Raw genomic sequence first — 10,325 nt, forward strand, 5'->3', positions numbered from 1 at the left:
ATATCCCATCACTCTAAGAATTTATATCTCTGTATTTCCAAGCCATAAAACAACATGACATGTAGTGGATATTCTGTAAATATGGTTTGCTTTTATTTAAAATAAATAAATTGTTTTGGTTTTTACTGGTTTACTTACAAAATTTGTATATGTTGTTTTTTACACCTGTTCTTTCCTTTTTCCGTTATCCACCACTCCCTCCACTCATCACATTGTGCCACCCTATGATTAACCCCTAACTCCCACCCCAGCCCATCCCCACATCTCTGCTCCCACCCTCCCCCCTTGGATGCTCAGACACCATCTACAATAATGGTCTTATTCAGTATTTGTCCTGATGGACAAATAGCATAATTCTCTCCAATGCCTCCCAAGTTAGGTAGTGATTGACAAAATCATTGCTTCTGAATGTTGTCTAGTGTTTCATCATATGAATGTACTATAATTTCTCAACACATTCCAATGTTGAGCATTTGTGCTCTTTCCGTGTTGGTGAATAATGGTGCTGTGAACATTTATGTACAAGTCTCTATGCCTCGGTTCTCATTTTTGTAAGCTTTATTTCAAGCAGTAGGATAGCTGGGTCATATGAATTTCTATGTTCAGCTTTCTGAGGAAACACTCTTCCATAGTGGTTGTACCATTTTACAATCCCATCAACAATGTACAAGAGTTCTTTTCTCAGCACATCCTCCCCAATATTTATTACTTACTGTGTCTAAAACTTTGCCACTGCTACTGGGGCGAGAGGGTATGTCATTGTGGCTTTGATTTGCTTCTTTCTTATTGCCAATGATTTTGAACATTTCTTCATGTGTCTGTTGGCCACCAGAGTATTTTCTTTCATGAAAAGTTTTCCCATGTCTTTTGGTCACTTTGTAATTGTGTTATCAGTCTTTTTCTTTTGGATGTCCTGTAGGAATCTGTAAACTTTTGGTATGAGTCTACCTAGCCTGTAGTACACATTCAGTAAATAACATGTGTGTGTGTGTGTGTGTGTGTGTGTGTGTGTGTGTGTGTGTGTGTGTGATTTCAGTGAAGGCTTACAAAGAGACAAAGAGATTGATTACATTAATTTGTTCCTGCACACTTTCCTCTCTCCCTCATTCCCGTAGTAAAGCTATTGTCATACATGTGGTTTCTAATCCTTCATTCCTTTCAGATTCTCCTTCCTTTCTTTTATTTAATGTATAACAAGTATTTATCTTTTCAGCTTCCTCATGTCATTATTCTCATACAGATTAAAGGTTTGATTTAATATATTGTTGTTATTGTTGCTATGTGCTGTTGAGTGGAAACTGATGCATAGGTCGATCCTCTACTGGGTTTTCAGAAACTGACCAACAGATGGTATGAGAGGAAATCATCCATCTTTCTCCCAAGGAGTGGACGGTGGATTCAGACCATGTCCCTTTGAAATGACAAAACAGCTTCATACCATTGTTGGGTTGTTATGTGCAATTGAGTTGGAATTGACTCTTAGCTGACCCTCCACCAGATTTTCAGAGACTCTAAATCACATGGGCATGATTTCTCATCTTTCCGGTAGTGGGAAAGTTGATGGATTTTAAATACATGCCTTTGGGGTAGCCAACGGAGCTTCCTCTATACCACTAGGCATAGGGAAAACACAACACTATCTTTTCTCATGAAATGCCTTCTCATGTTCTTCCCTTTGGATAGACACACACAAAAAAAATATTTTTTTCCAGCCTTTTAGAGTTGAGTCCAGTTGTTAAACTTATTCTGGCCAATATAATTTGAGTGGAAGTGACTTGCATCAACCTGCATTTTATTTAATCACCTTTACCAAAATTTTGCCTGTATGTATTACTGATGATATTGCCGTGGTGTGGTGGTGTTGTGGACCATTGAATCAGAAGTTGACCCTCTGACATTTTCAGAGGCAGATAATTGCACAGGAGATCACCCATCCTTCTCCCATAGAACCTCTGGTGGATTTGAACCATGTGTATGCAGGATTGCAGCTTAGCTTCTTACCATCTTGGCCACTAAACCACCAGAGCTCCCTGTATTGCTGTACAAATTTCACATAATAAGAGATGGAATTTTTATGGAATGGACATTAATATGATCCCCCCTCCCTTAGTCTATTTTCCAGGTAGTTTCCAAATGCCATGGTAGAGGTGAATGAATATTCTAGTGTTGCATCCATTTGTGAAGTAACTTAAATTGTGTTCGGTCAATTTCTGGAGCATTATTTTTACCAATGATTTCAACGTAGCTTGATTTTCTTCCTTGACTATTACGATGCTGGGTTATATACTAGCTTTGAATTGGTTGATTATTATTCTTTGTGATACAATGATTATGTGTTTTGTTCTTGTTGTTATGTGCCATCAAGTCAACCTCAACTCAATGTGACCCTATGTACAATAGCTCTGAACTCCAATCTATCTTGAGCCAATTTCACTCTCTCTGTCACGCTTAACCCTATTAACCTAGTCACTGAGTCAATCTATCTTATCCAAGGTCTTCCTCTATTACAGTGTCCCTCTACCATTCCAAACATGATGTTCTTCTCTAGGGATTGATCCCTTCTGGCAAGTGTCCAAAATAGTTCAGATATAGCCTCAAAATCCTTGCCTCCAAGGAGCTGCCTGGTTTTACTTTCTCCAGGACAAACATTATGTTCTATTAGCAGTCTATGATATATCCAGTGCTCTTCTCCAGCACCACAACTCAAAAGCACCATTCCTTCTTCTATTATCCTTAGTCGGTCTTATTGTCTAGCTCTCTGATGCATATAATTGTAAAGGCCATGGCCTAGATCAGGCAACCCTTAGTCTCTAGACTGTCACCGATACTCGTCACTACTCTCAAGAGGTCCTTGTCAGCAGATTTTCCCAATGCAATTAATCTTCCGATTTCCTGGCTACTGGTATCAAGAGGGTTGATTGTGGAACCAAGCTCGCTGAAGCTGTTAATCTCAGTCTCTTCACTGTTTGTCATGATGCTGCCAGCTGACCAGTGGTGAGAATCTGTGTTTTGCTGATGCTGTGCTTCAGTTCACATTGAAGGCTGCAGTCCTTGAATTTTTGCAGCTAATGCGTCAGGTCCTCCTCATTTTCAGCAAGTAAGATTGTATTATCTGTCTTAAGGCAGGTTGTTGATAAGTCTTCCTCCAATCCTTATGCCTCATTCTTCCTCATAGAGACTAGCCTCTAGAGTGATTAACACCATCTCATTTTGATGTCAAATATTTCACCCATTGTTGTTAAGTGTTCAGTCACTTGTAACTCATAATGACCCCTATATACAACAGTGCTGAATCCTGCTCTATCCTGACCCAAATTTATTGTTTTTGACCCACCCACCCCAATGACCCCAGTAAGTGAGTCAATTCATCTGATCCAAGGTCTTTGTCTCCTGAATTGTCCTTCCACCCTACCAAGGACTAGTTCCTTCCTTGCAACATGCCCAAAGTATGTCAAACTTATGTCTAACGACCAGCTTGGATTCACTCTCTCCAGGACGATCTTGATTGCTCTCCTAGCAGTCCAAGGTGTTCAATACTCTCCTCCAGCATCACAATTCAACAGCATCAGTTCTCCTTCTATCATCCCTAATCATTGTCCAACTTTTTTCTTTTACCTATAGACCTCTTTATGATTGCAACTTAAGGATTAAGTATTTTTTTTTTCTCTTCTTGGCAAATGATGAGTCGTTGTTGTTGTTATGTACAAGAATTCTAAACGCCATTCTATCCTGTGCCAACCTCGCTGTCTCAAACACATTCATTCTCACCACTCTAGTCACAGAATCAATCCATCTCATCGAAGCTCTTCCTCTCCTTCACGGCCCCTCCACTCTGCCAAACATGATGTCCCTCTCCAAGGACCAGTCCCTCCTTGCAACATGCCCAAAGTATGTCAGATGAAGCTTCAGAATCCTTGACTCCAAGGAGCATTCTGGCTTCACCTTCTCCAGTACAAACCTTTTTGTTCTCCTAGCAGTCCGTGGTATATTCAACACTTTTCTCCAGCACCACAGCTCAAAGGCATCAATTCTTTTTCTGTCATCCCTAGTCATTCTCCAACTCTCCGATGCATATCATGTAATTATGAAGACTATAGCCCTGATCAGGCGCACCTTAGTCTCCAAATTTTCATTTTTTTTACATTTTCTAACTCCTAGTCAGTTATGATGAAAGTGGCACAGGATAGGACAGAGTTCAGACCTCTTTTTGTAGGGTCACCATAAGACATATTTGACTAGATGGCACCTACCAACAACAGACATTGTATAATTTAAAAAGAATTATTATGATTTGACTGAAAGTTTACAGGGAAAGTTAGTATGTATGCAATCAATCACTCATACATTTTTATTACATTGATTAAAATATTCACATTTTAGCATTATTCTATCCTATAACTCTGTGGTTCTTATTTTACTACTTCATGTCGTCTTCTTAAGATGTTCTTTGAAATCTTTTTTTCATCTCTCTTATGTCATTATTTCTATTCACTCTAAGTAGTTTATGCCCAACAATAAATTTGAGAGTATTTTCTGACATACATTTTCATATTTTATTTCTTTTTCCTCTTATAAGTTACCATATGGAAGTGTCTGTGCTTATTATCATCCTACGTTTTATCTGGTCTTTTGTTTACTCTTACTCAAAGTGTCAAGTTTTGTCATTCTTGAAATGGTCTCTATACTCAACATTGTACTTTGCCCTTCATAGACTTTTTTCATTTTCTTCAGCTTCAAGAGAACTTACACAAAAGCAACTGATAAAACTTTTGTTGTTAGTTTTTGCCTTTGCTTTAATTGATAATATAGAATTTCTTTAACATGCTATCCTCAGATGTGCTATTGTTATTGTTGTTGTTGTTGTTAGGCTCTGTCTAGTCAACCACGACTCATAGAATCTCTGTGAATACCAGATTAGAACCTTCCCAAATACCATGTGTTAAGATGCATTAATGACTATTGATGATTATTTCCAACATTACATTTCAATTACTAGTAAGCATCAATCTTTCTTGAGTGCATATATAATTAGTTTTACAGGTTAAAATACTTAGCTTTCTTTACAAAAATAATTGGTGCATAACTTTGCATAATAGTTGTATCAATTGAACTTTTCTTGTAGCTGTATAAATATTATCCTAACACTGAAAGCATCTTCAGAATCAATGCTGAAATGTTCTTTTTTGACAAGAAATATGAAACAATTTCTTTTCCATTTCTCATTTGTAGAATATTGACAACTCTTGAGTGTATCCTGACTCCTAATCACCTTATATCAAGTTTTCAAGAATAAGTATTTTCTAAGGAAGGATGTTGTTATAGTTATGTGCCATTGAGTCACCTGCAAACCATAGCAACACTATGTACAGTAGCTCTGAATCCTGCCCTGTTCTGAGCCAGTCTCACTGACTCCAACACACCTACTTCCATTGCCCCAGTTACTGTGTCAAGCCATCTCATCTGGGGTCTTTCTCACCTGAACTATCCTTCCACCCTTCTAAGTATGATGTCCTTCTCCAGATACCAGGCTCTCCTGCCTACATGCCCAAAGTACAGAAGATGGGGCTTCAAGATCATAGCCTGCAAGGAGAAACTTGGTTTCACTCTCTCCAAGGCAGACCAATTTCTTTTCTTGGCGGTCCACGGCATGTTTAAGACTCCTTTTCTTGGCGGTCCACGGCATGTTTAAGACTCTTCTCCGTCACCACAATTCAAAGGCATCAATTCTTCTGTCATCCTTAGTCCTTGTCCAGCTCTCTGGTGCATAGTAAGTAATTGAAAAAGGCCATGCCCCAGATTAGGCACACCTTAGTCTCTAAACTGACATCGTTGATTTTCAGTACTCTGGAGAGGTCCCTGCCAACAGATTTTCCCAATGTAATTAGTTTTTTTTAATTTCTTGACTACTGATGTTAAGAGTGTTGATTGTGGAGCTAAACAAACTGTAATTATTAACAATATCAATCTCTTCTCTATATATCATGGTGCTGCCAATTGGCCCACTAGTGATAATATCCATGATTTTCCCCCTCATTAAAATAGCTGGTTAATTTGAACAATTAACTTTTTTGCTACCAAACAACTACACTACAATACAAAATTGTTGACACCACTCCATTTTAGGGAACTCTGGTGGCCTAAGGTGAGTTTCACTGTAATCCTGAAGACACTAGCTGTTTTGTGAAAAAGGATAGACAATCTCTTCCTGTGTGATTAACTGTATATCTTTGTATACCTCCTGAAGGGTCAGCTATGGTCATGTCCAACTCTACGCTACATGATAAAAAAAGCAAACTTCATTTAAGCTCACAAATACCTAGGATATTGTTCATCAAGTGTCTAATTTTACTTTTTATAGTTTTCAAATTTCTTAGGTTCATACGTTTTGTATTCCTTGACACCATTTAGAACAGATTTGGGAGTTGTTCCTTGTACTTTCAAGGCATAATGTATCACCAAATGAAGATACCAAAGGATTTTCTCCATCAGGTGAAGTGCTTGAAGAGATATCTCTTCTCAAATTGTATTCTGAGTGTCTTCCAAACCCAGGGGCTCATCTTCTGGCACTTTACATGCATTCTACTGTGATTTATAAAGATTTCACTGGCCATTAAATTATCAAGCACTTCTTCCTAAACTGTTTTGGACTGGAAGCTCTTCTGGCATTTGTGAGAGATCAAAGATAATTTTTAAGTATATACTGATTTGCCATAGCTTTTGTGTCCCATCACTTTTTATCTCCAGACTCAGATCCATCCAAGCTCCTTATGACCTTGGTCTTTGACTGAAGAGATTTACTAAAGAATCCCCCACAAGTCAAGTAGGCAACACCACAGAGCTGTGAACCTCAATTTGTTAGGCAGTCCTGTTAATAGGTGCACAGATTCACCCAATTATATTTTTGTGACTTGCGAAATTATTTCAAGAACTTCTCCCCACATTAAAAAACTATGCTAAAAACAAAATCCTTTGCTTTAATAAAATAAACTAGTGTATTGATTTGCAAAGATAAAACTTACTCAGAATAAATTCATTGCCATTTCTATCCCTATCATATATACTTTAATAAAGTTTAATTTATTTGCACTATTAATAATGCATTGATAATAATGGGTGACTGGAATGCAAAAGGTGGGAAGAGAGAAGAGGAATCAGTAGTTGAAAAACATGGACTTGGTGACAGAAATGAAGCTGGAGATAGAATGATTGAATTTTGCACAATCAATGACTTATTGCAAATACGTTTTATATGAAACATAAATGCAGGTAGTACACATGGATTTCTCCTGATGGTATGCATAGGAATCAGATTGATTACATCCATGGAAAGAACTGCTGGAGAACCTCAATATCAGCTGTGAAAACTAGGCCAGGAAATGATTGTGGAACAGACCACCAACTACTCGTATGTAAGTTCAAGCTGAAGATGAGGGAAATCAAACCAATTCCACAGGAACCAAAATATGACTTTGAGTTCATCCCACCTGAATTTCAGAACCATCTCAGGAACAGTTTTGAGGCTTTGAACACTAATGAGCGAAGACCTAATGATTTGTGGGAGGATATCAAATGTATCATCCAGAAAGAGTGCAAATGGTCATTACAAAGACAGAAGAGAATAAAAAAGACCAAAATGGATGTCAGAAGAAACTCTGAAGATTGCACTGGAGCATAGAGAAGCTAAAGCACAAGGAAGAATTCAAGATACTAAAGAGCTAAACAGAAGATTCCAAAAGGCTGCTCGGAATGACAAAGCAAAATAGTACAATGAAATATGCAGAGAGCTACAGTCAGAAAATCAAAAGGGCCGAACTCGCTCAGCATTTCATAAACTCAAAGAACTGAAGTACAAATTCAAACCTCAAGTTGCTGTAATCAATGCTTTAGGAAGAATATTAAATGATCCAGGAAGTAGTGAAAGAAGATGGAAAGAATATGCTGAGTCATTGTTTCTAAAGGAATTGGCCGACACAGAAGAATTTAATGAGATAACACATGAGCAAGAGCCTATGGTGATGAAGAAAGAAATTCAAGATGCTTTGAAGGAAATAGGAAAAAACAAGGCTCCAGGAATAGATGGTATACCAATTGACATATTTCAGCTAACAGATGCTGCCCTGGACATGCTCACCAAGTTATGCCAAGAAATCTGGAGAACAACCACTTGGCCAACAGACTGTAAGAGATCTATATTTGTTTCCATTCCAATGAAGGGTGACTCAACAAAGTATGGAAACTACAGAAAAATACCATTGCTTTTACATGCAAGCAAGATTCTACTGAAGATTATCCAAAAACGACTAGAACAGCACATCAGCAGAGAACTGCCGAAAGTCCAGGCTGGGTAGAAGGGGTCGTGGAACTAGGGATATTGTAGGTGATGTTAGACTGATCTTAGTTGAAATCAGGGAATATCAGAAGAATATCTGTCTGTGTTTCATTGATTATTCAAAGGCATTTGACTGTGTGGATCATAACAAACTGTGGCTGACTCTGAGAAGAAAGTGAATCCCAGAACACTTGATCGTGCTAATGCGAAACCTATACTTGGACCAAGAGGTAGTCGTCAGAACAGAGCAGGGAAACACTGCATGGTTCAAAATTGGGAAAGGCGTACACCAGGGATGTGTCCTATCTCCATACCTTTTCAACCTGTATGCAGAACAGATTATCCGAGAGGCTTGACTCTGTCAGGAGAAGTGTGGCACCAGGATTGGTGGAAGATCTATTAACAATATGTGCTATGCAGATGACACAACTCTGCTTGCTGAAACTGAGGAGGACCTGATACACTTACTGTAGAGAGCCAAGGACTGCACCTTAAGTATGGATTGAGGCTCAATGTCAAGAAGACAAAGATTCTCACCACTGGACCAATTGGCAGCATCAAGATGGATGATGAAGAGATTGAGATGGCTCACAGCTTTAGTTTGCTTGGCTCCACAGTCAACACTCTTGGCACCAGCAGCCAGGAAATCAAAAAAAGTATTGTGATGGGAAAGTCTGCTGTTAGGGACCTCTCCAAACTGCTGAAGACCAATGGTGTCACTCTGGAGACTAAGGTGTGTGTGAAATAGGCTATAGTCTTTCCAGTCACTTGTTATGCATCGAGTTGGACAATGACTAGGGAGGATGGAAGGAGAACTTATGCCTTTGAGCTGTGGTGCTGGAGAAGAGTATTGAATATACCATGGACTGCCAAGAAAACAAACAGATTCAACCTGGAGAGGGTTAAACCAGGCTGCTCCTTGGAGGCAAGGATTCGGGGGCTTCGTCTGACATACTTTGGACATGTTGTAAGGAGGGACCACTCCTTAGAGAGGGACATTATCCTTGGGAGGGTGGAGGGACGGCGCAGGAGGGGAAGACCTTCTATGAGGTGGATTGATTCAGTGATTGGGGTAATCTTGATGGGTGTGTCAGAGGCAGTGCGATTGGCGCAGGATAGAGCAGGGTTTAGGACTGTTGTACATAGGGCAGCTGTGAGTCACAAGTGATTTGACGGCACATAACAATAGCAACAGTTAATAATGGTTAGCTTTGTTTGGAACTTGTTTGTTTTCTGTGTCATCGATATGGAACCAACTCATACCTAATCCTCCAGTGGGTTTTCAGAAGCAGCAACTCACACAAGAGAAAATATCTCCTCCAGTAAGTTGACCAGATAGCTGTCTTCCAAATATCTAGGCATAGACAATTGAGTACATGTAGGGTTGCACCTTATTGCAAACACCTGTCAATTATTATTAAAATCAATTTCTGGGCCTTTATTTTTGTCAATGCCTTCAGTGAAGCTTCAATTTCTTTCTTAATTATCTGGATACTTGATTATATGCTACTTTCTGAAGTTGTTTCTTACTAACCAATTTAGTTTTGTATAGTCACTCTGTATAATCCTTTTGTCTTCTTTTGAGAGTGGTACAGGATAGAACAGGGATCAGATCTTTTGTTGATAGTATTGCTATGAGTCATACTTGACAGGATCTAACAGCAACAACAACAACATCATTCAAAATTGTGTGAAAAGAATCCTATAATAATGAATAATGTAACACAGGGCTGAAATTCAATCCTCAGCTCTTTCAGCTCAGGGAAATAATACACATATTTTTCTCTTGGTTTTCTGACTCTAGCTCTTTGTAAATTACATTATACTACTTTGTTTTTTCTTTCAAAGCTGCTTTTTGAAATCTTATGTTCTTATCACTCACTTCAGCATATCTTCTCTTCATTTTGACCTAGCTATAATCTAATGCAAGTTGAAGAGTCTCTCTTCTAACATTAGTTTTGGCTTTTCTTTTCTCCTCTCTCTCCATAATATCCCT

This window comes from Elephantulus edwardii, unplaced genomic scaffold (genome assembly GCF_000299155.1).
Source record: "Elephantulus edwardii isolate Elephantulus edwardi_28Jun2011 unplaced genomic scaffold, EleEdw1.0 scaffold00035, whole genome shotgun sequence".
In the NCBI taxonomy this organism is placed as follows: domain Eukaryota; kingdom Metazoa; phylum Chordata; class Mammalia; order Macroscelidea; family Macroscelididae; genus Elephantulus; species Elephantulus edwardii.